Source organism: Canis aureus, chromosome 31, assembly GCF_053574225.1.
Source record: "Canis aureus isolate CA01 chromosome 31, VMU_Caureus_v.1.0, whole genome shotgun sequence".
In the NCBI taxonomy this organism is placed as follows: Eukaryota; Metazoa; Chordata; class Mammalia; order Carnivora; family Canidae; genus Canis; species Canis aureus.
Genome location: NC_135641.1, coordinates 42,031,198 through 42,058,998, shown reverse-complemented (window position 1 = coordinate 42,058,998; position 27,801 = coordinate 42,031,198). Strand labels below are relative to the sequence as shown.

At 37.5% G+C, this 27,801-nt stretch overlaps 2 long non-coding RNA genes across 3 annotated transcripts; one reads left to right on the top strand and one right to left on the bottom strand.

The window, feature by feature from the left end:
* Nucleotides 1-1,542: 1,542 nt before the first annotated feature.
* On the bottom strand, nucleotides 1,543-10,116 carry LOC144302725 (uncharacterized). 2 transcript variants are annotated; one of them, XR_013369751.1, is made up of 3 exons: nucleotides 9,910-10,116; nucleotides 2,817-2,948; nucleotides 1,543-1,723 (listed from the first exon to the last, which is right to left on the bottom strand). It is a non-coding gene; the product is annotated as an uncharacterized LOC144302725 (long non-coding RNA). The 2 variants fall into 2 exon arrangements; XR_013369750.1 differs by lacking the exon at nucleotides 9,910-10,116 and adding an exon at nucleotides 3,503-4,441.
* Nucleotides 10,117-10,187: 71 nt separating this feature from the next.
* LOC144302724 (uncharacterized) lies at nucleotides 10,188-24,445 on the top strand. The gene is made up of 2 exons (XR_013369749.1): nucleotides 10,188-10,414; nucleotides 24,238-24,445. It is a non-coding gene; the product is annotated as an uncharacterized LOC144302724 (long non-coding RNA).
* Nucleotides 24,446-27,801: the final 3,356 nt, after the last annotated feature.

Sequence of the window (27,801 nt, the reverse complement as noted above, 5' to 3'; positions counted from 1 at the left end):
ATTTTGGCTCAGGTCGTAATCTCAGTGTCCTGGGATCAAGCCCTGAGTCTGTCTCCATGCTCCTCAGGGAGTCTGCTTAAAGATTCTCTCTCCCTCTCCCTCTGCCCTGCCCCCAGCTCACATACACACACACACTGTCTGTCAAATAAATAAATAAATCTCAAAAAAAAAAAAAAACCATATGCTACAAAAACAAATCTAAAAACATTATGCTAAGTGAGAGAAGTCCAACACAAAAGACTGCTTGCTTTATAATATTACTGATAAGAAATTCTAGAAAAGGCAAAACTATAGTAATGAAGATCAATGGTTGCCTAGGGCACGGCTGGGTAGCTAGTGATGGCAAAAGGTCACAGGGGAGCTTCTGAGACAAGTGGGAATGTCTATACTTTGATTGTAGCTGTGATTCTAAGCCTGTACACAATTGCTAAAATTCATCAAACCCTACTCTTAAAATGGAGAAAATTTATTATATGTAAATTATACCCTCAGAGAGCTAAGTAAAACGAAGAATGGTATGTAGTTGAAAAACTAATGTGAAATCATGTGGGAGATTTTGCAAATGAAGCAAAGGAAACTGCACTTAGTACAGTTGGCAGTAGGAAAAAAATGTAAGCTTCCTATTTATTAAAAAAAATTTCATGCTTTAGAAAGATTAATCTAACAGCAGAATACATGATAGACTAGAAGAGGAAATGATAGGGGCTAAGAAATCTTTCTGGGTCATCAGGTCAAACCTTACATGGTAGCAATTGGAATGGAAAAGTAAGTATACATCTGAAATATTTCAAAAGGAGATACTAATTATTTGGGATATTATTCTCTAATAAAGGAAAGAAATTAAAATGTTGTACATGAATGTAAAAATAAGATAGGAAAGCATTTAGCCAGAAAACTTTATCAGTGTTTACCTGTTGAGACAGAGCGAAAAATTACACATTTTATTTTCCACACTGTATAGCTACCCCACACCGAACAATTTATTTCTATCCCTCTCCATGTATGATCTTTCTTAATCCTCACCACTAAATGATGAGGGGAGTGGACTAACCCTCATTTTAGAGATGAGGGAACTGAAGCCATGTTTAAGTGAACTGTGGAAGATCATGCAACTAAAACACAGTAAAGCCAGGTTCAAGCTAAACTCTGGCACAAAATCCTTTTTTTCTTAGCCTTAGACTCAATTGAGAGAATAGATTCTCAGTATCATCATACACTGTAATGAAATCAAGAAAAAAGCAAACTGAGAAAGCACCGTTGAATCTATCAACATTTTTTCAGGAATCAGTGTGAAGAGAGCAAAAGGGGAGCCCTCTGGAGTTAAGAAGACTAATCAGAGAATGGATACGTAGCGGATATAACTTTAATCACCTAACACTTTTGTCAAGACTTTCAATGTTCTTCCATCTTTATAGTAGAAACAGTGACTACCTTTCAACATAATCGACTCTCTTTAAAATGCAACTGACAGAAACTCAACTCAGGCCCAATTAAGTAAAACAAGCAAATTCCTGAGAAGCAAAAACCATAATTTATTGGGTTATACAACTGAGAAGTTCAGGCTGTATTGAGCTCTCACCATGACTGTATCTAAAGGCTTTACCTGAGGTCATTAAATTTTTCTTTTACCTTTTCTTCATTCTTTGGCTTCCCTCTGCTTTGTTTTCAGGCAGGTTCTCTTCATTCCTGGGACAAGATGCAACTCCAGATATTCCCTTTCAACCTGGCATCTTCAGAGAGAATTGCTTTGTTAACTCCAGAAAGAAATCTTATGAAGGACTTGAAGTGGTTTTGCTTGGATGATACATTCATTTCGGTCACAGGCAATGGAGCCCAGGACACACCAGGTAAGAGAGCCCACCAAGATTTACACAAGTAGTGGAGACTGATGTAGGAAAAGCCTAGAATGGTTACCAGAAGAAAGGTGAAAAGCCTTTCCGGGCAGACCTACTCTATAGTCATGATGACGGTTTGCCACATGCTGCTCCTAGTTTTTTTCTCCCGTTAGGTCCTTTCCAGTTCCTTCTATCTAGCAGAAGCGGGTTAGTTATTGCAAAACCACATCTCATGCTTCCTAATTTCTGAGTCTTTGTTCAGTTTGTTTATGCTACTTTGAGTTCCTCCCCTAAACCTGCCTGATTAAATATAAATTCTAGAAGCTAATGCATTGCATATATTAGGTGTTTAATGAATGTTCATTGTAGGGAATTGTCTAAGTAATTCATTAGACATTCAGGAGACAAGAAGATACACAGGGCAGAGTCACTAACCTCAAAGAGCTTTGATTAGGAGGTTAGAGAAAACACAAATAACCAAAGTACGAAACAAAACAATGCACTGAATACAAAAAAATAAAGGGAATTCAGAGTGGGAAAGGATGAAGCGTATCTGAGAGAAGGGGGAAATAGATTTCAGCAAAGGCTTTGTTTAAGTGCAAGTATTTGATTTAGCTCTTAAAAGTGATCGAAATTCAATGCGTATTTATTTGAATTGAGTAGATGAAGAAGTGAATGAGTGAGGTATAAGAAGAAACAGATAAAGCATTTCAATTTTAGATCATCTATAAAGAAAGATTAGTCTGAATTCTAAAAGGTAGTGGAGTCAAGAAATGACTTCTGTATTTCTTTTTTTTCTTTCTTTTGTTCCTTCCTTCCCTCCTTCCTTCCCTTCTTTTGGTAGGGAATTGAACATATTTGAAGAAGAGGAATATTAAATAGGATATACCAAATTTATTAAGAAAAAAAAATGGTTCAATGTAAGATTTTGGTCTAGAAAAGTAGAGGATGGGGAGCCTGGGTGACTCAGTCATTAAGTACCTGCCTTCAGCTCACATCGTGACCTCAGGTCCTGGGATCCAGCCACAAATGGGGCTCCCTGCTCAGCAGGAAGCCTGCTGCTTCTCCCACGCCCTCTGCTGTTCCCCCCATTTGTGCTCTCTGGTTTTCTCTCTGTGTCAAATAAATAAATAAAATATTTTAAAAAAAGAAAAGTCAAAGAGAATGAGATACAGAAAATAAATGGAATTTTAAAGGCAAATCTCTTAAGAAAAAAAAATAATCTTAAATAGTCTTAGGAAACCAAAACCAAACAAAAGATTTTATAGGAAAATACCTTTTTTTAAATGATAGGCTTAACTTTAAAGTGGCAAACATTAGTTCAGATTTTCCTGTTTATAATGGATTACTGTGTTTTGTTTTAAATCTGTTCGATGGTAATTTATGGACTACATAAAAGTAACAAAATACTTCCTCATACAATATCTAGTCCCTATTTCTTAATAATCTACTTCAGTCGAAAGTTTAAAAGTGTTCTTCCAGTCATTTATATATAAATAGAGGTGTTAAGTGTCCCTTACAGTATTAGGAAATCAATATAAATATTTAACGTAAAGGAAAGAAGAGATGATTTAAGTATCTTGGGATTCAAGTTGGAGACAATTGCCCTCTCACATTTCTTTCTCATTTTCTCTGTTTCAGAGAAATAAGAGTACTGTCTTTGATACCTAAAATGATAATTATAATTTCTAAATTCGTGAAGCCGATCGCCAGCCTCTAGTAGCAGGTTCATATTTATTCTAGTGCTCTCACAATGGGAAATGCGTTAGAACTGGATGTTTGTGATGTCATTATGAAAAGGAATCTTAGGCTTTACCTTACCATATCCTTATATGCTAAGATTTTCATTTATTTATGTAGCAGCCCCTTAGAACTAATTAGAACATTTTGGTCACTAGAAGGTGCTAGATATTTGCCCCTGCAAATACAGGGAGGTGATGTAAAGCCTAGAAGGATTCTGATAGAAATTTTCTCTTGTAAAGGTTGCATGTGGGAGGAGGAACCACGTAACATGTAACTCAGAAGTTGTTAGACTTGATGAGTAATGTGCGTTGAAGGGTCATTTCATTATTCTGGGTCACACTTCATTTTTGTAGAGGCCAGTGGGATCTGTTCCCTGCTGCAATTTGCTAAGAATTACAGATATGGCCCTCTCCATCTCTATATGTTCCTAATAAAATGCAGTGTGCAGAGGGGGAGGGAATGTGGAAACAATGCATTCCCATGAATTATGTTAAGCATTTATTTCTCAGCTCATCTTCTACTAAACACCTCTTAACACCCTGCCTGGTAACCAGACTTGATGATTTGCACACTGGCCCCCTACAGGTCTAACTTCATTCTGTTTTCTCCTCCTGGAGCATTCCTTTTTCATGCACTTCCTTCCCTTTATCATTTCATCATTTCCAACCCAATATTCTCAAGACAAAAAATGTGAAGCTCAGCTCAGATATCCCCTCTTGCATGAAACCTCCTCCCTTTTCCCCTCATGATGAAAGTAGTACTTTTCTTCTGAACTTCTCTGGCACTTTATACCCTCATTGCAGGCATTCCTAAGTGATTCATAGTGATTTTTATGTGTTCCTCATCTACCCTATTGGAAAAGTGATTTGCAGATTCTTTCCCTTTTTATTTTATTTTTTAAAGATTTTATTTATTTATTCATGAGAGACACAGAGAAAGAGGCAGAGACACAGGCAGAGGGAGAAGCAGGCTCCATGCAGGGGAGCCCAATGTGGGACTCGATCCCAGGACCCTGGGGTCATGACCTGAGCCAAAGGCAGACGCTCAACCACTGAGCCACCCAGGCATCCCAGATTCTTTTCCTTTTTAAAAATTTGGCACCTGAGTTATCATGCACATATAAATACTGCATAAACATTTTTTAATACATAAATATATGAAAATGAACAATAAATAATATAAAAAATAAATGTGTTAGAAGAGCGATTAAGAAGTTGTTATAGCCTTTCAGTGGTGTTCACACCCTTAAACCAGCATGATGGCAGTATATACTAGGGTAGTGGCAAGTGGAAATGGATGAAATGGAAATTGTGAAAGCTATCCAGGAGCTAGAATTGATAGGATGTGGAGAAGAAGGTGAGGAAGAGAGAGAATTCAATATTCTTTCCAGATTTCCTGCTTGAGGAAATGAGCAGTTGATTGTACCATTTACTAAATAGAGAATTCTGAAGAAATAGCAGTACCAGGGGAGGAAAAGAATTCATTCCATTTGGATACGCTGAATTCTAAGTGCCTATGAAATCCAAGTGGATAAAAACAACTAGGGATTGATTATGGGTCTAAAGTTCAGGAGACAGTGTGGATATACATGTTGGAATTGTCAGCAGGTGCATGGTGATTGGAGCTGTACCAGTGACTGGGAAAGATCACTAGGGACAGTTAGTAAACAGGAAAGAGAAGAGCCTAGAATAGAAGAACAACAGCATTTTAGAGTCCAGGTGAAAGAGGAACCTGGAGGCTGAGTAGTGGGTGGCTGAGGGACAGAGGCGTAATGAGCATCAGATCCTGATGAGAGGGATCAAAATGAGGACTGAACAGAGTCCAACTGGGACATCGGTTTCTCCAGTGGAAATGGTTTCTGTGGAATATTCAGAGCAGAAACCAGACTGAAGTGTGTTGAATAGTCAGTGAGAGGAGAGAAAATGAAAACAGCAATTACAGAAAATTCATTCAAGAAGTTTGTAAAGATGAGGCTAGAGATAGATTTGTAGCCTAAGAAGGAAATTGGGTCAGAGGAAGGGCTATTGTTTTTTGGGCTTTGTTTTTACCATTGGAGAGATTATTTTGAAATGTTGATGGAAAGAAGCTAGTAGAGAAGGTCAGGCTGATGATCACAGAGAGGGGGAAGATTGCTATGGTTCTTAAGGAAAGCAGAAGGCCCTGGAAAGTAAAGCTAAGAGGAAGGATATCACCCATCTAACAAGGAGATGAGTAGATACAGGTAAACTTGTAGATTTCCTGGGAAGTCAAAAGAGTTTCTGCTGGATGGTTTTGTTTGTTTGGTGATGCGAGATTCAAAGCCTGCTATAAATTGTGTAAGTGTGTATTGTAGAGCAGTATTGAACATCTGAAAGGACCAAACAATCAATATTTTAAGCAGCATATGTATACATACTTAACAGTCATTAAAACTAGAAACTGAATACAATGTGATTAATAGACATATTCAAATTCCCTGTGTGTGTGTGTGTGTGTGTGTGTGTGTGTGAGTGGACTTGACCATTTTACAGAATTAGGTTTGTAAGGCTGCAGGTAAAGAACTTAATGCACAAGATTTGCCATCAAGAGAGCTGAGATGAAGAAATTAACATACAGGGCAAAAAAATACAAGGATGTTTGTACGATCTTCACAACAATCCTATGAAATAGGTACTATTTACTATCTCCCCTATATCTCTGAGGAGACTGACGCACTGAGTTTAAAGAACTTGAAAAAAATTTGAGAAGTCATGAACTACCACAGAATGAGCAATTGCTGGGATTAGGATCTGTATCTACCTCTATCCTAAGCACATACTAATTATACCTTTGTGGTAAAATCTCCTGCATTATTTACTGTGTACCATTATCCAAGTTGTATTACTGGCCCTAGTGCTTATTCATGTTTTTAACCATACACTGTTTACTATGTACAACTAAATGGAAATAAAATTGATCTCATATAGATTTCTGGTCAAAATGGCACTGAGAGATCAATGTTTAAGGGGTTCCCCCTGCATCAAATTTATATCAGTAACCAAATATATTTTTAATATGTTAAAAAATGTTTTTTTTTTTAATGTTAAGGAATTAACAATTTAAAACCAGATTGTCCTCCACAGCATGAGTGGGCCTCTTCAAATCCACTCAAGGCCTGTGTAGAACACAAAGGCAGAGTAAGCAAGAGAGAATTATCTCTCTTTACGTGATTGTCTTTGAGCTGGGACACCAGTCTTCTCCTTCCTTCAGATTCTGACTTGGAGTAGAACTTTACTATCAGCCTTCCTACTTCTTAGGCTTTCAAACTCAGATTGAAACCATACTGTTGGGTCTCGGGGTCTCCAGCAAACCTTGAGAGTCCTCAGCTTCCATAATCACCTGAGCCAATTCCTTATAATAAATCTATGTACACACATATATACAGGGAGACAACCAACATTCCATTGGTTCTGTTTCTCTGGAGAACACTAATACAGCGGTGCTACTCAAAGACATGATAAATGTCTCCACTAGTTCAAAATAGAGAGAAACACACAGTGGTAGGAAGGGTGAAGGCCCCAGGCTGCTGGCTTCCAGGTCTGGAAGAACTCAAGAAGCCAGGAGGAAGTCAACTCCTGCAAACAAAGAGACTCAAAGTATTACCCATACAGCCAAGGACCACAGCCAGGTTGTGTTGTGACATTAGGGATTGGAACTGATAAAAAAAAAAGAGTGACCCCTACCTAGGTCTGCTTCTGTGAGCAGGTCAAAAGGCAGCTGTGCCACCTGGACGTGGGTCAAGCCATTCTCTGGCTGGGAGATGAGATATGCAGTGTTGCTGTATATAGAGCAAGAGCTCCATGTTAGAGAAATGAGATCATCTCTGGATTTAGAACCCAGGGAATAAAGAGACCAATAAAATCACTTGGGAGAGGCAACGGGCTGAGACAGACAGACAGACAGACACACACAGAAAGCAACTCCTCAAAAAAAGGCTGCAAATTAGTATTCAAAAAAAAAAAAACCAAACTATTATTTGAGAAAATCAATTAACAAAAACTACAATCCAAGAAACAAATTCACTCACGGTAATTGAAAATAACAGAGCAATCTAAAAATCACTTTAACCTAAGTACATTTAATATTATCAAAGAGATAGAAGAAGAAATGACACCCATAAAAAACAAAAACTAGGAATCAAAAACAGATATAAATGAAGAACAGAAATGTATGAAAAAATAAGTAGTCCTGAAAGAAAATTATAATTACTAAAAACAACTAAAAAAAGAAAAACTCCAGACTGGAAAATTTCAGAGGCAGTATTGAAGACTTCACCCAAAACATAGAAAAGAAAGAGCAAGACAGCAAATATTAAATATTGAAAAAAAGCTCCAGAGTCTGGCACTTTTGCCTAGGACATGGAGACATGGAGAGTATAGTTCCTACCCTGAGAACAAGAAAACGCCTGACAAACTACAGAATCATAACTTCTCTTAAACCCATGAGACAGTGAAGTTGCGTGAAGTCAAAGGAAAGTCAGGTTTCTCCAACAGAGACAGGACGTGAACACACATGACCTGTGGTCCAGAGTGTGAGAAGAGAAAGAGGTGGGTGCCAGGTGCACACAAGGGGGTGAGAAGAATTCAACTACAATGGTCATAAATTGCTAAAGGCAATTCACAGGAGAACACACTGTGTGGGAGCCCAGACACAAGGGGAATTTGCACCCACTTACCCGTCTCTTCTCTACAGGCTTCCAACGGATGCTAATGAGAAAGAGCCCTGGCGGGGTTGGTGACTAAAGAAAGCTTCACCCAGTGGTGCAGCCCTGGAGGAAGGAAGAGGTCCTTCTTGCAGGAAAAGCTGGAAGCACCCCGCCCCCCCAAACGTAGATGCCAGATCCTATGGAACAAAAGCCACTGAAGGAATGGCAGCAAAAACCATCACCCCCAGAGCAGGCTGAAGAAGGCCCATCGCCCCTGGAGATGGATAGAAGATAGTGGAGGGGGGGGGGGGCCTCTCCATTGCAGATGATGCCAGCTATAAGTGTGACAGCATACTGGCATTTCTTCCCCTCTAATGTCATATTGTAGATCTTTTGCTCTTTTTTAAAATAAAGATTTAATAATGCATAAAGCTGAATGACTTCCTGGGCAATGTAATTTAAGTTTAGCGATCAAGTAAAGGGCCATATCTTGCCAAGTGATGTTGTTCTTACTCTTTAGGCAATCACCTTCTTCACAGCTGCTGTATAACCCCTTGGGCTTTTACTGCCATTATTTTTTAAAAAATTATCAATAATTTTAATGTCAATGACACAATGACCGTATACCTCATTATCAGCCTGCAGACTTATCCAAATTTATGTGTTCTGTGATGAATATGAAAATAAAATATTCCTCATTGTTTCAAACATTTGCTGGAGTGTTTTGAGAAAAGTATATTCTTGAACCACCAAAGCCTTGATCCCTCTCTGAAGAAGATATTGTACTACTGCTAATGTGACAGTGGGCCACGCTTTTCTTCAGACTCTCCCTAAATCCACCTTTAATAGAACTCCAGGTACGAGTGATGACCTCCCCATGTCTTCCTCCAGTGGAGAAGAAATTGGGCATGCTTACAGGTCTCTCACCATTATTTCAGCCTCATCATTCATCATATACAAATTGCTGGATTGTTTAGGGATTAAATGAAATAATGAGGTAAGAATTCAGGATTGAACTAATATCCTACAACCACCGACAAAAAAAAAAAATTGTATTTAAGGACCATTTTTATCCAACTTCAATGCCCTCAATAGCTTCTTCATCTTATCGAGCAGCTGGGATTACACTTGAAGCTTAAAGAGCTCAACAGGCAAATATTTTCCTGGCTTTGCCCATAGGGAGAAATCACCATCAACCCCCAAATCCTAAAGCAAACCACACCTAACCAACATAGCGAAAGAATCAGGAATATACCGTCTGCATGCTGAATCTAATAGCCACATCTTCCTGAAATGCAGCGTCAAAAACTATCATTATTAAGTATGTCCCTTCCCACGTTTAACTTTGGCCACTGGACAAATGCAAGACACCGTAGGACACTACTTTGTCAATCCCATTATCCATACACGTCAGTGGGCTCTTCTTTTCGACTCAGGTTGATTTTCCTTTCAGTTAATCCTGGGACTCTCTAGAATCCTAGTTCTGTGATGAACATATTTATCTACACCTTCTTCACGCAGTGTTTCCTCAAGCCTCCTCACACTAACCAAAACCAAGCCAGGGCATAGCCTCCCTGGAGACCAGCCAAGTACCGCCTCTTCACACTCATACACCTTGGTTCTGTTACGTCCGAGAGCAAAAGGCACTTTGGCACTCTCTTAGCTCACCATTGCTGCCTCTCCATGTATTAACTTTTTTTCTTGAGTGCAAAATCTTTCTTCATTTGATGTGTGATTTTTGGTACCAATTTTTTTTTTTTCTGCTGTCACCCAGTGACCTTCTGATTATTTCTGTTTGTTGGACATTTGGTAAAATGGCTCATGATTTTCTTTTCCATTACAACCCTTGCCACCATCATAGAAATCTTCAACTTTTGCATGAACAGCCTCCAAGATTCTTACGAATACGCGCCATAATTGAAAGTTCTAGAACAATGCTATTTTCTGGCAACTACCAATAAGAGTATGGAAACTTTAAAGCAAAAATCATATACAAAGAAAGGAGATTACTTTTTCTTCTTTTAATATTGCCAAAGAGACTACCTTAGTCAGCTCTATAAAACTGCCCCACAGCTGGACTGTACGTGTGTAAGGTGCACGTAGCAAGGAGTAAGCTTTTTTAAGGTAACCATCTATGTGGAAACAGGTGAAGAAACAAAAGGATTAGTATAAGGTAAGAGGACACGTGGATTTTAGAAAAAGCCATAAACAGTTTTCAAAAACAAACCCCTGTCAATGTATGGATGTATATCAAAACCCATAAATGAGCACAGTGTGCATGTGCGCTCCCTCTTGCCAGGTGCAGGGGATAAGGGAAATGGTTCTTTGCCAGGCCCTGGGGATCCTCTTCCTCCTCATCTGGTGCTGCCATCTGCTGACCTCTTCTGCATCTCACACTTTCTATGTCCCGTATTAGATCGGAACCAAGGTTATTAATTTTAATAGCAGAAAATTCTCACACTCCCTGGAGAGAGCTGCCTTACATTCACATTCTTTGGAGGCTTTATCAGTGGTATTTCTATAACCTGTAGCTACTCCATTGTCTGCACAATTCTGGGATTTAAGAAGATTTGCTCTTCTTGCAACAGCTCTGAAAAATGCCAGCCACAGCCACTTATTGCCTGGGAATGGCCTTTCCGCTCTGCACGCTCTCTTCTCTGTGCCTTTTGACTCTCTCTGGGCCCCTCTGAACTGTGCGAGGGCGTAAGAGGCTAGCTTATTAAGCCTTCTGGCAGGAAGAGGGCAGTTTGGTCCATTTCTGTTCAACAAAATGTTATTGGAGCTTCCTATTTGAGTCCCACCTCACAAAGATCCCTTTCTGCACAGAAAACGTGGAGCCCTGATTACTTGATTGCAACACCCGATATTACTTCCAGCCTCCCTTACCCAGGTTGTACCGCTTAGCTGTTTGTGCTTTCTGGAGACTCTAGGTAGAAATGCTTCTGTGGAGGGAAAAAAAAATACCACAGTCTTAGAGTACTTTTCTGGATGATTTAGAAGAGCAAAATCTGACTTTTTAAGTTATGTGTATGTTTGAATCACTAAAATACTAAAATATCCTTTCAAAAATCACATGGTTTAGTCCACATGCGTTCTTAAAAATATTTTACCCCCCACCCCCACCCCCCGGTGAGTTTAGGGCAGATTTTCAAATCTGTTCATGGAGAACCATGAACGCAAAGGATGGCTGGGACCCGTGCATTTCCAGGTACAATCTGGGTCCTGCTTCATCCTATCATTCCTGGGTCCCCCTCCAGATCCACTGATCACAAATGCTGTGGAGAGAGGCCTGAGAATCTGCATTTGCAACCTGCTAATTAGGCGCTCCTTAGGCATGAAGTTGAAAATCAATGTGCACATGGAGGCTGCATTAGTTAGCTCTATGCTGGCTATGCATGAGCATCCTCTGCAGAGCTTTTAAAAAATACAAATGCCTGTCCCAGACCCCAGACCCATAGTGACTCAGAGTCTTCACAACTAAAGCTTCCGAAAGCTTCTGATAGAGAGCTCAAGAATGTCTGCATTAGGCAGATACAGATTTTATTGATTGACAATAACAGCTGTTATTATTAAATACATGCTAAGCAGACACCTAGGTGGCTCAGGTCACAATTCCCGGGTCCTGGGATAGAGCCATGCACAGGGGCTCCTTGCTCTGTGGGGAGCCTGCTTCTCCTTCTGCCTGCCACCCCCCTGCTTCTTCTCTCTCTCTCTCTCTCTCTCTCTGTCAAATAAATAAACAAAACCTGGGGATCGCTGGGTGGTTCAGCAGTTTGGCGCCTGCCTTCAGCTCAGGGTGTGATCCTGGAGTCCCAGGATCGAGTCCCACGTCAGGCTCCCTGCAGGGAGCCTGCTTCTCTGTCTGCCTCTCTCTATCTCTGTGTGTCTTTCATGAATAAATAAATAAAAACAAATAAATAAATAAAATCTTTTAAAAATAAATAAATAAATAAATGAATACATGATAAGCAAAGTGCCTAGCACTTAATCCTCACCACAACGCTGTGAGTTTGGCAGTACGATTACACATTCACTATTGTTGCTGTTTTTCAACACGTAGCTTGGAGAGCCTGAAGGATTCACACAGTGAGGGAGTTGTAGGAATGGGATTGGAATGTGTTCAGTCTGACTCTTAAGGGCTGGCCTGCTCTTCTGGACTATCACACCGGGCCAGGCCTCCTGCTATCAGTTTGTTTGCTTTTAATTTAATGTATTTATTTGCTGCTATCAGTTTTTTACAGCTGCCATTTTAGATGTTAGTACAGATTTTCTTTCCTCGGTCTGCTTTTCTCCTTTCTGGTTTCAAAATTAGCCCGATCTTTCTCTGTTGTGGCTCTTCAGCTTTCCTTTGTAATTGTTGATGTAGAATGAATTCCCTGAGCTACCTAACTAGTATGCTGCTCGTGCCCAGAGCGTTTTATGAGAGAAGGAGTCTTAACTATAATGTTTCATGGCTTAGCTTATTGCTAGAGAAATGGTCTTCACCTGCAATAGAAATATTTCGATTATTACATTTAGTCCAATACACCAGGCGAGATGCTTCACATGTGCTCCTTTAACAAAGTTCTCTAACTCTGGTTTACCTGTTATCCTATATTGTTGTAATGATATAGTTAGACTGTTTTACCAGACTATGAACTTTCTGAGAAAGGAGGTGGTGTCTCTTATTTCCACATGCCCAAGGATGGTAGACTGAAGGAAGGCCATCAGAATAAGGCATTGAGAAGCCAATAGGGAGGCCTGGGTGGCTCAGTGGTTGAGCGTGTGCCTTTGGCTCAGGGTGTGATCCCGGGGTCCTGGGATCGAGTCCTGCATCAGGCTTCATCTGGGGAGCCTGCTTCTCCCTCTGTCTATGTCTCTGCCTTTCTCTGGGTGTCACTCATGAATGAATGAATGAATGAATAAATAAATAAATAAATAAATAAATAAATAAATAAATAAATAAATTCTTAAAAAAAAGAAGCAAATAGTTCTGTGTACCACTTATACCACCATACTTCCACCGTATGTATGTATACACATGACTTAATTTTGCAGAGCTCTGACTCCTTTGTTTGTAGCAGGAATAATAATGTCTATCTGTTGTGCTTATTCAAGAGAGGTAAGAGGGATAATAAATAATAAATAGCTTTGCTAACAACATAGCATAGTATGCTAGAAAGTGACGGGTACAATAGAAATGAAAACTGTGGGGCATACAGGGCGTAATCAGTTGTGACAAGGAGAATGAGTTAGAATAACATAGGATGGTCAGGTTAGAACTCAGTAAGATAGTAATATTTGAACAAAGCTTGAGGAAATGATGAAATTAGCACATGGATACCTGAGAAAGGAGTATTGTAAGCAGAGGGAAGAGTCAGTGCAAAGACACTAAGGCAGAAGTGTGCCTGGTAATGTTTTAGGAATAGCTGGAAGCCAATGTGGTTAGAGCAGAGTAAGAGAGAAGTCAGAAGATCAGTGATTCTCAAACTTTAATGTGCATAAGAATTGTCTGGCATGAGGAATGAGATTTTGCATTTCTAAAATGCCCCCAGGTAATAACAATGCTGTAGGCCCATGGCCTAGGCTTTGAGTAGCAAGGATTTAGATGACTCTCACTCTGAAGAGTGAGAAGGCAATCAAATTGTGGAAGTATGATATTATCGTGACATGGTAGTAAGCACTCAGTTGAGGCTGGAGTCATGCATTTAACGCAGTGTGGTTATGTGTTTTCTTCAATCACATTCAGCTATACAGAGACAGGCGTGAAGCTGGCAAAGAGTTGGGTTTAACTAAGATGGTAGGGGATCCCTGGGTGGCTCAGCGGTTTTGCGCCTGCCTTTGGCCCAGGGCGTGATCCTGGAGTCCTGGGATCGAGTCCCGCGTCGGGCTCCCTGCATGGAGCCTGCTTCTCCATCTGCCTGTGTCTTTGCCTCTCTCTATGTCTATCATAAATAAATAAATCTTTTAAAAAAATAATAACTAAGATGGTAGTTTTGCCCTGATGAAGGGAGAGAACCCAATGGAATCAAGCGTGTATACAGGAGTTGGTATAGTGATTAACCACAGGATTTAATATGGGTAATGACATAGCCTGGGGTAGTTGGTGGGAAGTCAGGCAGGCCTTGTGGCACTTCACACTTAATAGGAGATGGTCTTAAGCCATAGATACCAAACATGTGATCTCACCCTTCATAGGGTCAATGGTTCCTGCGATGGGTGGTTTCAACAGTTTAATGGAGACAGAGCCCTTTCAAAACCACTTGCACTGAAGTGTCAGTGATGTCAGGAAGTCTGTAGTGATGATGCATAGATGCTGCCTAATGCTCCCCACACACACAGTAATACGCTATCCTGTTAAGAAATGAACATTTGAGCTTTAGAAAGTATCTCATGCTGCCTTTTTATTTTACCTTGCTCATCACTGTTTCAGTATCTGCTGTCCATAACCTTCAATTGAAGGTTTGTTTATATGTAATCATGACAGCAGGTAAATCCGTGGCTGACTCTTTAAAACTTACTTAGCCACCATTGCAAAGACTTCCTGCTTATCCAAAAGGAAATCCCAAGTGCTGCTGAGTTATAAACTATTACACAGAACTCTTTTCTCCTTTGCTTTATATCTCAGTTTACTTGTTTTTCACCTTGCTGTCTTGTTTCAATGCTGGGATCCATTCTAGTTTTGATTTTGGCCTCTAATTCTAGGAGATTGAACATTTTTCCTAATCTTCCACTCATCTTTAGCATCTAGACCTTTTCTACTGAAGATTTTTCTGGGTTAGTTTGTCCCTCAGGCCTTATTATTACGTTGTTTTTAATTAGGATTCCCTGAATCAGTTACAGACCCCTCCTCTCCTAATTCTCATTTTCCTTAACATCAGTAAGAGAAAAGATCCTATTAATTCCCATTGCTCTCTCCCTTCTTTCTTCTTTTCTCCCTTTTAATCTCATTATTTCCTTTTACATAATACATGCTACCCTTTCACACACACACACACACACACACACACACACACACAAATCTCATTTTGCCTAGACTTTAATCTTCCTCTTTTCCTGTTGAAGAACTAATCAATTACAACATGAGGCTGTAATGTTCAATCCTCATTTTATCCAGGCTTGTTCATTTGTTTATTTCAAGTGTCTACAGGAAACAAGTCTCCATGATAGAAAGGAAATGGGCAGAGGTGATGCTGTGTGTGCATGTTTTCTCCAGTTGTCTTCAGATTTGGACCAAAGCCTGAGGTTTTAGGATGCCTGGTCTCCAGATAGCCAAGCTTTACTGTAATAAGCAAATTGTACATAGAGATTAACTCTAATAGCTACATCGGGAAATAACATTAACTCTGCAATTAAGACAAAAACTTTATATACACGGAAATGGAAGGGTTCTTTATGGAATCATAACCATTTTTACAACTGGATGGCACTGAGAGATCTTTCAGATAAATCCTGAAATGAGAGAAATTAAATATGTTCTTATCTATATATGCGATCACCTCCATCACTTGGAGGAATCTTACTATAAGCCATACTGGAATGAAACATGAGTTTCATGAATTCACATGTGTCTATTGATAAGGCCTTAAAACATTTACATCTGACTCTTTTGTTTCCATAACACTTGATTCCCATCTTTATTACTCTGCTTCATAAGGTTGTGTTGAGGATGGAATAAGTAAATATGTAGCCCAGAGGAAGCTCTGTATAAGTCTCTGATATTATTCCTCATCATTAGAAAGGACAGTATCTTGGAAAGGGAATATGAAGATTCTATTCCGGCCATTGCAAAAGAGTATCTTTAGTGATTTATCCATTAGTGTCCAGAATTTAGTCATTATTTCCTTTTTGAAAGGTTGATCATCTCCCCCTGATTACATCGATATTGCCCAGTTTCTGGATCTAACAAGGGTGGCAAACACACTTTGGAGTACAGTAAGTTGGCCCATACCACCAATCCTGCAAGGCCACTTGCCTGATGATTGTGTCCATGCTAAAGCTCTTCCATTTAACACACATTTCTTGTTCACTTGCCTGCTTTCTTCATTAGATTCTGAGTTCCCCAGGACAGGAACCAAATGTATTTATGTAGGTGTTACCACTAGGCAGGCGTGTTCTTCTTATATCCGAATAGAATTTGAATGTTGTGCTGAAATATAAACATCTTGAAGTCAAGGTTTATATCTCATTTATATTCGCAGTGCTAGTTTGTAGTGTAATGCCCAGTTCACAGCAGGCAGTAAGTGGATGTTGGTTGCACCTAACTAAATAAATGTTGAGGTTCTCTTATGATAAATCTAGACAATTTTCAAGATGTAATATCAGGGTCTCATAGTGCTCAGTTGATGAAGGCTCATTGGCACAATAGCTCACAGAAAGGAGCTAAGTTCATCTTTTTCTTTTTAAATAAAATCAAAACCATTATACAGAGATGTCCGTTATTTCATCTTAACAATTAAAAAGAGGGACACCTAAATGGCTCAGTCAGGTAGCCAACTCTTAATTTTGGATCAGATAATGATCTCTTCCTCTTCCACCTCCATCCCTCCCTCCCTAAAAAAATAATAATCAAATTAAAATTAAAAATATAGAAATGAAATATGTTTTGCAACTTTTTTTAAGAACAAAAATTTTCTTACTTGTTTCTACAACAATAAAATGGCTTTTACATGTCAATGATTCCCTAAGAAAATAAAAGTAAGGATAATCAAATGATATTTTACAAACCTTTAGTGAGTGTTGGAGCACCAACCTACCCAAAGCAAGGTCTGCTTTTTCATAGTTTCTGTGCAGAACTGTGTTTTTGCACAGGGAGGAAGGACTGGTCATTTTTTAAATTGATTACTGTTTCACACCATAGATTTTTTTTTTAAGATTTTTTTTTTATTATTTGAGAGAGAGGGAGAGAATATATGAAACAAGGAGAGCTTGCTTTGACATGTTGTCCCAAATAAAAGATACTATGATAGAATGATGGTTCCTCCGAGGATGTCCACATCCTCATCCCAGAACCCTACTTGGAAAAAAGAAAATGCAGACGTGATTCAGTAAAGGATCTTCAAATGGAGAGATTATCCAAATGGATCCAATGTAATTACAAGGGTCCTTATACAGGAAAGAGAGAGAAGAGTCAGAGTTAGAGAAGCAGATATAACAACAGAAGCTGAAGTCAAATTGATGCAGCCATGAGCCAATGAATGCAGGCAGCTTGTTAGAAGATAGACAAAGAAATAACAGATTCTCCTCTAGAGCTTTGAGGAAAAAAAACACAGCTCTTCTGACACCTTGATTTTAGCCACAAAAGACCCATTTCAGATTTCTGATCCCCAGAAGTGTAAGAAAATAAATTTGTGTTAACTTTAAACCACCAAATTTGTGGTAATTTGTTACAGCAGCAATAGGAAATTAACACAGATACTATAATCAAAATTCAGTTTTTGGTGAAAATGTAAAACTAGGCTTCTGGGTCCTGAGAGGCCCCAAGAAGTCCAGGCAAAATGGGAATATTGAAGTGATCTTACTCATAGGATGGACCACACAGGGCATCCTCAAATCAAAGTTCACAAGGGGCTAAAAAGGTGCTAAGGACACATGGTCTCCTAGAAGTAGTCCAAGAGGTATGTGTGAGAAAAGAAAATGGGACATTTAACTTCAAAATTCACCCAAGTGTGTGATTCTTGGCAACAGTTATATACAATTTTTCCAAGAAATAAGGAGGAAAATGACTATTTATCAGCTAGAATCTGACTTTATATCATATAGTTTAGCCCACAAACATTTTGTATCTAGTATTTAATTATTGCTCATCAACCCCCATCTTGGTTTGTCTTGAACAATGCATTCCCACTTTATCCTAAAGTTACTCCGTCCTGATTTGACCCAAGTTCAAATGAGCACATAAAATAGAGCAGAATTGCACAGTTAGGATTTAGCAGGCCAAATATCTCAGGGAAAACAACAAAAGATCTTGAATTTTACTTTCAAAGAAATATGTGTGAATGAATATGCCCAAATGATAGTGTATCAACCTAAGCCTACGTCCTTTGTTATTGACTTTTCATATATAATTACTTTTGCCTTTACCTATGTAAAATACAGTGATTAAAAGTATATCTTTGAGTCAATCAACTTTGACCAATACCTTGCTTATCTGCCCTTCCAGTTACTTAACACATCTGTGCTTTAGTTCCATCGTCTATAAAGTAGTGCTAATGATAGCATCCAGCTCAACATGTTGTTGAAAGGATTTAATGGAAAAAATAGATTTAAGACACTCAGTAGGGTTTAACTAAAACTCAATTAAAGGTAGGTAATATTAGTTTTATTATTATTATTATTATTATTAAACTAATTCATTCACATCTAACAACTATTCACTATATTCTAGAAATCAATTTGCTAAACAAAAATGTGTACGATACATTTTATCATAGGAGCTTAAGCTATAAACTAAACATTATGATACTAACCTCTGACAGGTCTTTCTTGCCTTTAATCTAATTACCTGTCCATGTACAAAACAAAACAACAACACCAAAAGAATATTTAGAGTGTTTGAATGTTCTCTTTGGAAAATTGTGAGGTGTTTTTTTTAAGTTCAAACATATTTTCTTTCTATCCTTTCATCAGTTATTTGGTGATTTGCCAATATGAACCTCATAAGAAATGCACTAGATAGACTTATTTCCTAACTAGTCTGCATTTTTTATGGGCCATTTTTTATACTTCTAACACTATATGCATGGATAATACTGCAGGTTGCTCTCCCCAATTAAACTGTTCCTTGATGAAAGACACCATCTTATTTATCTTGAAATATAGTATATATTAGGTGCTCCACATGCTATGTGATTGAGTAAATGAATGAGAATTATTTAAAAAATAAAAGTCAGTTACTGTATTCTGAGCCCTAATTGCACCTAATTCCTCAATGGTGAATCTATGATTTAAGTTCTCCAGACTAACCAATAATAGATTTTGCATTTTCTATTACCTTCCCAGTAAAAGATATGTCAAGGGTACTGACCGATGGCTTAGGGCTAGACTAACATATTGCTTACTGCAAGTAATATATAGAAATTAACTGAGAATCAAGAATTCTGATTTTATTTTTCTTATTAGCTCACTATATGTTAAGACTACAGGCAATCAATATTTTAATCATTCCCACCATAAAAAGTAAAGTAATAGGTTTTTTCGGAAAAGGGCCTATCTCATCCCTCTTTTCAAATAACTTGACCCTTCACCCCCCACCAATTCTGATAGGTCAGATTTGACTGGATTGCTGTTCATCATTTTGAATGGTCATACTGTGGCTTAACAGGGAATAAATCATACTCTAAAGCTGATAGACTTTCAGTACGCAACCCAGTGAAAAAAGGATACATTTTCACAAATTACACTGTAAAACTGTTGGGCTATAGTTTCCAGGGACATGACTTATGTAAGTAAATGTATGCATATTACAAAGAAAATTAACCAAAAACTATCATAATCTATTGTCCAGTGCCTATTAAAACACTTCATCATGAAATGTCTGTGTACAATAATTTATCTTTATAGGATTTTACAAAAAGCCCTGGGGCCAAAATATTTCAAAATAGAATTATCAGGACACCCGGGTGGCTCAGTGATTGAGCATCCGCCTTCAGCTCAGGTTGTGATCCCAGGTCCCCGGATCGAGTCCCGCAGGGAGCCTGCTTCTCCCTCTGCCTATATCTCTGCCTCTCTCTCTGTGTCTCTCATGAATAAATAAAATCTTAAAAAAAAATAGAATTATCAATTACCATTACAAGTCTATTTTATTTAATCACCCTATCTGTAAATTGCTGTGTTGGAGAATCAGCAAGCATGCAACAAACTTGCTAAGTAGAGAGATTGGAAAGTGAAAACCTTTGGGTAAGGATCTCCATTTGGATAGAGAAGAAAGAAACTATGGTTGTTAGCAGCAAAACACATAAAACTGCACGTGGTCGGCTGCATAATAGACGTTAAGAATGCCAGCTATTTAAATAACAACTTTGAAAGCATGTTAAAAGGCAGCGGAAATAAAAAACTGTTTCCTCCTTTGACAACTACCTAGACCACACTTTTCTTGTAAAAACAGTAGAGGATATGCCGCCAACTAAAATGAAAGCTTTGTTTCTCCTCTTTCGCATATGGCCTCTCAATTGATGTATAAAATATTTTGGGAAACAAAGCATAAAAGAGTCAAAATTACCAGGTTGATTTTGCTCTCAAAAACAGTTTTCTTCCACTTTTTGTGTAGTCTGCCAAGCTCATCATACTTTTGGCAGATGTAAGGCACCTCTTTTGAATCCGTTTCATGAAGCTGGTTAACGCTACTAGCAGCCACTGTTACCTGGCAATACACAGCCGAGGTTTTTATTATTTCTATTAATCAATGAGGTGAACTGACATTTAGAATGTGCATATAACTGGTGACTTTCCCCCTGTAACCAAAAGATTTTAAAGGTATTTGGAAGATGTTTAAGAAGGACCCTGATTCGTTAAGAGTCAAGGATTTAGAATCAAAATATCTTAATTGTTTCAGTGTATTACAAAGGACAAGCTTTCCCTGTAAAAAAAATAGGTAAGAAATTATTTTTTTTTTACCTTTGAGTTCCATGTATGTCCTCTTCCTTCTCCTTATTCCCCCCTCTTCCTTGTCTCTCTCTTACTCTCTTTCTTGCCAAAATCCTTTAAAATTTAAAATTCCTTAGCTTGCGGGCTACATCTGGCCCACAGGTGTCATTTGCTGACGCCTGAATTAATTCATTCAGCGACTCTTAAGTGATAAGGCCACCACCCTCATGAAACCAGCTGAAGCAGATGAATGAAAAAGTAGTCGGAGCGCAATGTGTGTGGTGCTGCGATGTTGTATGGTTTGCCACACTCAACCCAGACATTGAAAGTGAGACAATTTGTGATAAAATGGGTTAGTAGAGGAGGTGGAGATTAGAAGTAAAAAATTTCTAGGGAGAGAGAACAACCTGTCCAAAGTCCTAAAACAGAAAGACGGAGTTGGTATAATTGAGGAATTACATGATTGTACATGACTTAGAATTGTGAGAACATCGGGGAGGAGGGTGGGAGAGCCTTGGAGACAGAGCTTGCGATTATAAGCCGTGTTGAGTTTAATCAAGGAGCCAATGGGAAGGCATTAAAACAATTTAATAGCAATATAAAGTGAGAAGATTTGGATTTTAAAAATAGCCCTTTGGTTGCAAAGAGGGGATGAAGTTGGAGAAATTCAAAACAGGAGGGAGATCACCACTTAGGAAACAGTGGCGGTGAGACATGGAAAAGTGTAAGTAAAATTGAGTAACCAAATGTGGAAGGACTCAGGTTAAAATCCCATTTTAAAGTCACTCACTCTCTTGGCATCTGAAAAACCTGAACTAATGATATTTCCTACCTATTTATCTTAGAAAGTTTTTGTGAAGCTTAAGTGAAATGATGTTTATAAAATGACTTAGCAACTCTCAAGCGCTGTACTTTTCATTATTAGGATTATTTAAGTTAAAATTTTTACACACAATAACCTTGATAAAATTATACCTCGAATAACATTCAAGGAGGAATGGATATTTGCAAACTCTATTTTATCTTTTCACCTAAATGTAGAGGCTCAGAATTTGCTCCAGCAAATCCTCCTGGTGGTTTGGGGTCTATCATAAGCGGATTCTAGATATCTAGCCCCCTTGTAGCCTCCCTAAGTTTACTTTAGAACTGGAAAACCTGCAAATTAATGATTATCTAAAAGTATGCCCCAGAATTGCTAAGGAACACTGCCTTTGTTCAGATTAGAAAAGAAATATCATAACTGTTTAGTATAAACCTCCAGGGTATCCAAAGAGAGCAAAGAATGGAACTTCTTTGTTTGGAACAAGCAGAGATTATTTTTTTCCTTCGGAGAGATAAGGGGAAAGGAAGGTGAGGAGGAAATAGGGGGCAGTGAAGAGAGGGACCTAGGAAGTAACTCCTGCATGGGGAAGCAGCCAGGAGAGGAACCCACAGAACTACAGAAATTTCAATCTTACGGTGTTGACTGCATGAGAGACAGAGACTACTCCACCTTTTCCCATTACTCAGCTTCTTCCACACATCAGAAATACCTTAGTCATGCCATATTTGTGGATATTTTGTGAGAAGCGGATGTTGTAGTTAATGATTGTGGTTGTGGGCAGAAATAGGCAAGGGAGTTGCATTTTTAAGAGAGAAGAGTGTGGAAATAGGAGGTCCAGTAATAGAGGAGGAGATCATGAGAATTCAAATCCCCTGCATATCTGAAGAAAGTTCGAGAGAGTTTTGGATTTGGATAAGTCATGGAGATCAATTGAGGTCTTATAGACAGTTCATAGAACTCCAAGGAGCAGAGGGCTTCTCACCTGATGCTTTGGTTGCAGATTATTATGGATTATCAGGAAGCCTTGTTTCAGGTGACCAACTCTACAGCTAAAAATGTTTGCAACCACCTACTGATGTGGAGCGTTTAACGATAACCAGCTACTAACGCCACTGAATTATGAGAGTATATATTCTTCATACTTAGTAGTAGTAGTACCATCTATTAAATATCTAGATAAACTTCAAGTTTCCTGTGAGCCTATGCTTTGTTTTTGAAAATTCTCTATTTTATCTCTTTCTTCATATATAAAAGTGTAAAATATGAGAAATATATGGATTTCTTTCCATATAATCATTTGAATACTACAAATATGAAGCAACATTTATATGACTTCTGGGAAGAAGATATTAGTTTATTCACTGTATTGATGGAGCAATGAAATGAATAAAATATTAATAGCTAATGTAACTCAGTGATGTTCTAAGAAGTAGTAAGCTTCGTAGCCCTTTCTTGCACACTGGAACTACAAACCATCTTTAGCGCATAGAAGATAGAACACTGGACTAAACCCATGGTTTAATTACCAGGTCTATGAATAGGAAGCTCTGGGGCCCTGAATAAGTCGATTTGCTTCTCTGAGTCTCTGTTTTTCATCTGTAAGATGGATTGTTGAATATAATGATTTTTAAATATTACGATTCTAAAATTGTATTTCTTTTGTGAATTACAATGGAAAGACCAGAAATCTGCTATGTGTTTATACTGTTGTCATCGTGACAGTCAGAAATTTCTCTCAGCATCTCAGAAATTCATCGTTATATAGATGGAATCACTTATTAACCCTTGCAACTCTTAAGATTATAAAATAACAGTTGCAAGGGATCTCGGAGTGCATTCCATTAAAATTCTACTTTGGTACCATATGATCAATATATTTCAAAGTTGTCTTAATTCTAGAACATCTCCCATGACAGAGAATTCATTAATAATGACATCTATGTGCCTATTTGCTGTATCAGGTCCTATGACTTGTTCGAGACATTTGTTTTGATGTCAGTTTAAGATGATAACCGTTAGAGACTTTACCGTAAAGATAATGAAATGCTCCTCTCCTTCTTGCTCTGTGATTATAGATCCAAAAAAGGGTGCTGTTTTCTCTTTTTTCTCCAGTTCATTATCTACCCTGTTATTTTCCTTTTATTTCTGATTTTCACACATGCACACACACACACACACACACACACACACAGATTCTTCCCAACAAATAGATAGAAGAAATATCGTGCCCCAGTAAGTAGATCAGTGAGGTCATATAATGCTAATATGGAAGGAGCTGGCTTCTCTCCATCTATACATAACAATGCATGGGCAGTCAGAGCGAGATTCATGCTCTTTAATTTTTTGTCACTTCTAATGCAGTAGCAGATCAAAAACAGGAATAGGCATTTTGGTTTTAAGATGACATTGACACATCGTAGGCATTTGTCTTAAGAAAAATTTGTAAATAACATGCTCTTATCTTGACAAGGATGGTATTTTGAATACCAAACAGCCCTTTTTTGAGTACAGATTTGCAGCCTTTATTCCTGAAAATATTTCAATAACTATAACTAAATAAAAGGCTCAAAGCTCAATATTCTCTCTTTCTCTCTCTCTTTCACTAACAGAAAAATGTTGAAAGTGGACTCATAGTTCAATATGAGAGAGGTGCCAAATGAGTGAAAGAACCAGTTACAGAGAAGAAACAGTAGAGCCTGGGCAAGTTGCCTAAAGGAGCACTTAGGTTGACCTTCATATTCGAATTGAAAATGTGAATTATTTTCTCTTCATTTTTTTTCTTCTGGATTCTAACAATAAAGACAGTCTTTAAACTTGTGTTGTTTCGTGTTCTTTTATCAAGGCAGAAAAAGGCAACAAGAGAGCAGGCTTTCATGTCAGAAAGCCCAGCACTTGAATCCAAGTACCACTACTAGTTATATGATCCTTCTGAATATACTTAATCAGTTTAATTTCCGTTTTCTCATTGAGAAATTAATTATGAAAATAATTCTCTTATATGGTATTATGAGAATTAAACAAGAAAATTACCTATAAATGTTATGCTATGTACCTTGTACAAAGGCTTTTTTTAATAAAACATATCTATTATTGTTATTTGAATATACTGAGTACATATATTGAATTTGCGCATATATATTAAGGAGCCACTAAATAAAAATAAGAGGCTAAACTCTTAATGTTTGAGTTTATAAAGCTTCCTCTCTATTTTAAATAATATGAGTGAACAAATAGCTACTATATATGCAAAATTATGTATTGGAATAAAAACATGTATAAATTGAGGTAGTTCTGTATGTTTAGAACTACGGAGTTGTAGGATGGTTGAGTTTATCATATGTTGCAAAGTCTTTGGATACATAGAACATGAGGCCAAAGAACTTAGTTCAATTTATTTAAGAGAATAATTGTTTTTAAGTGGCCAAGACAAAAATCAGATAAATAATTTATGCTGGATATCCTCTATTTGCCCCTTCACATCCTTTTCCTGATCTTCTCCATCCTGGTCTATAACCCATAAGACCAATTTCATTGTTTATATTTACTGTTTCTCTTGTTCACTGACTTTGGCTTGAGTTCAGCCAATAGCAAGTACCAGCAGGAGATTAAAAAGAAACAGGAAAAAAATTATCATATAAAGAATTAAAAATCTGGAGGATTGGGACGCCTGGGTGGCTCAGTGGTTGAGCGTCTGCCTTTGGCCCAGGCTGTGATCCTGGAGACCCGGGATCGAGTCCCACATCAGGCTCCCTGCATGGAGCCTGCTTCTCCCTCTGCCTGTGTCTGTCTCTGCCTCTCTCTCTCTGTGTCTCTCATGAATAAATAAATAAAATCTTAAAAAAAAATCTGGAGGATTTATAAATCTTGATATTAAAACATTTTAAAAGCTACTATAATCATGTGAGTGTAGAAATGGTGGAGATAGACTAAAGATCAACTTAATAAAATAAAGTCCAGAAAATATGTATAAAATACACACATATATGAATTTTGCTAACATATGAAGTTACTTCAATTAGAAAAAAAGAGCTTTGGTTTTTTCTTTTAACAAATGGTGTTTGAACAATTGTAAATTTCTATGAAAACCAAAATGGACCCCTATTTTCACTCTACAAAAATTATTTTTAAATGAATCTTAGATCTTCTGTAAAACTGGAATCATAAAGCTCCTACTAGAAATTATAGGAAAATAGTCTTATAAACATGGGGAAGGCAGAAATTTCTCTCCTTTTTACATGTGAATGAATATATGCATTCAGAATGAAAATTAAATAAGTTTTAAAATGCCAAAAGTACTACAAGCATCACAATATCAAGGAAACATATAGATACATCATTAATTATCTTCTTGGCATATTTATATAATAGTTTTTCCCAAATATTTTCTAGCTGCAATTTGCTGTCTCAAAAGACAATTTTTGCAATATTTTCTATAGGGAAAACTCAAAGATAATTTAGACTTTCCTCTATTACAGTTGAAAAACATTTCTATTTTTTTCTTTTTAGACATTTTTTTCAGCTTCACAGATTGTTATTGGTAATGTCATATCAATTTCTAGGATTGCTCTTAAATTTGGGGAAAAAAATCTCAGTTTTATTTAAGACCCGCAAGACTTTAGAACATTTCAAATTTTCTTGTGCAACACCTAATCTTAAATATTCTTTGAAATGATAGCATGCATTAACAATTTTGTCAAAGTTCTCATTATGTGCACATAATATAAGAATTTTGTTATCTCCATTTATGTCATCTTTTATAGAAATGCGTAAAATGTATAACTTGATTTAACATTTTCTTGGAAATGCATGAAACTCATAATTCTAGTACTTACGATCCCTTATATATTCTTTGTTTTTCAGCTTTATTGAGGTATAATTGACAAAACCAATATATATTTAAGGTGTACAAAGATTTGATAAACATACACGTTGTGAAATAATTACCACAATCAAGATAACTAACACAACCATCAATTCATATATTTACCTTCTTGAGTGGGAGAGCAAAAAGGATCTACTCTCTAGCATATTTCAAATATGTAATACAGTATTATTAACTAGAGTCACCATACTGTACATTCGACCACCAGAACATATTCATCTTATAGCTGAGAACTCTTTGACCAGTATCCAATTCCCCCGTAACACCTCCCAGCCCTCAGCAACTATCATTCTACTCTGTTTCCATGAGTTTGACTCTTTTCAATTCCACATATAATGAGATCATATAGTATTTGTCTTTTTGTGTTTAACTAATTTTACATAACACACTATCCTCCAAGTTCAATCCATGTGATTACAAGCGGCAGACTTTCTTTTATATGGCTGAAGAATACTCAGTTGTGTGTGTGTGTGTGTGTGTGTGTATTACATTTTTTTCATCCATTCATCCATCAGTGGACAGTTAGGTATTTTTCAATATCTTGGCTATGGTAAAGAGTGCTGCAATGAACATAAGAGTACAGATATCTCTTAGAAATAGAAATTTTGTTTCCTTTAGATATTAACCCAGGTGTGCGATTGCTGGATCATACAGCAATTTCATTTTTTGAAGGATTTCTATAATGTTTTCCATCTATTATATTTGCCATAACACTATCATAGTTTCCAATGTATATTCCCACTCACAGTGTACAAGGGTTCCATTTGTTTCAACATCCTTAGCAACATTCATTATCTCTTGTTTTTTTAATAATGGATGTCCTAACAGATGTGAGGTGATTTTTTTATTGTAATTTGATTTTCATATCCCTGATGATTAGAGATGTTGAGCACTTTTTTATTACTTGTTGGATATTTATGTCTTTGGGGAAAATGTCTATTCAAATCATTTGCCCATTTTAAAATCTTTTTTTTAAATACTGAGTTATGTGAGTTACTTATACATTTTGGATATTCGCCCTTTATCAAATATATGACTTGTACATATTTTCTTCTATCCCATTGGTTGCTTTTTCATTGAGTTTGATGTAATCTCACTTTTTTGTTTGCTTTTGTTTCCTGTGCTTTGGGTGTCATATCCAAGAAATCATTGTTATGACCAATATCTGGAAGTTTTCCCCAATGTTTTCTTATAGGAATCTTAAGTTTCAGGTCTTACATTTTTTTCAGCTCTTACATTTAAGTCTTCAATCTGTCATGGGTTAATTTTTGTGTATGGTGTAAGATAAAGG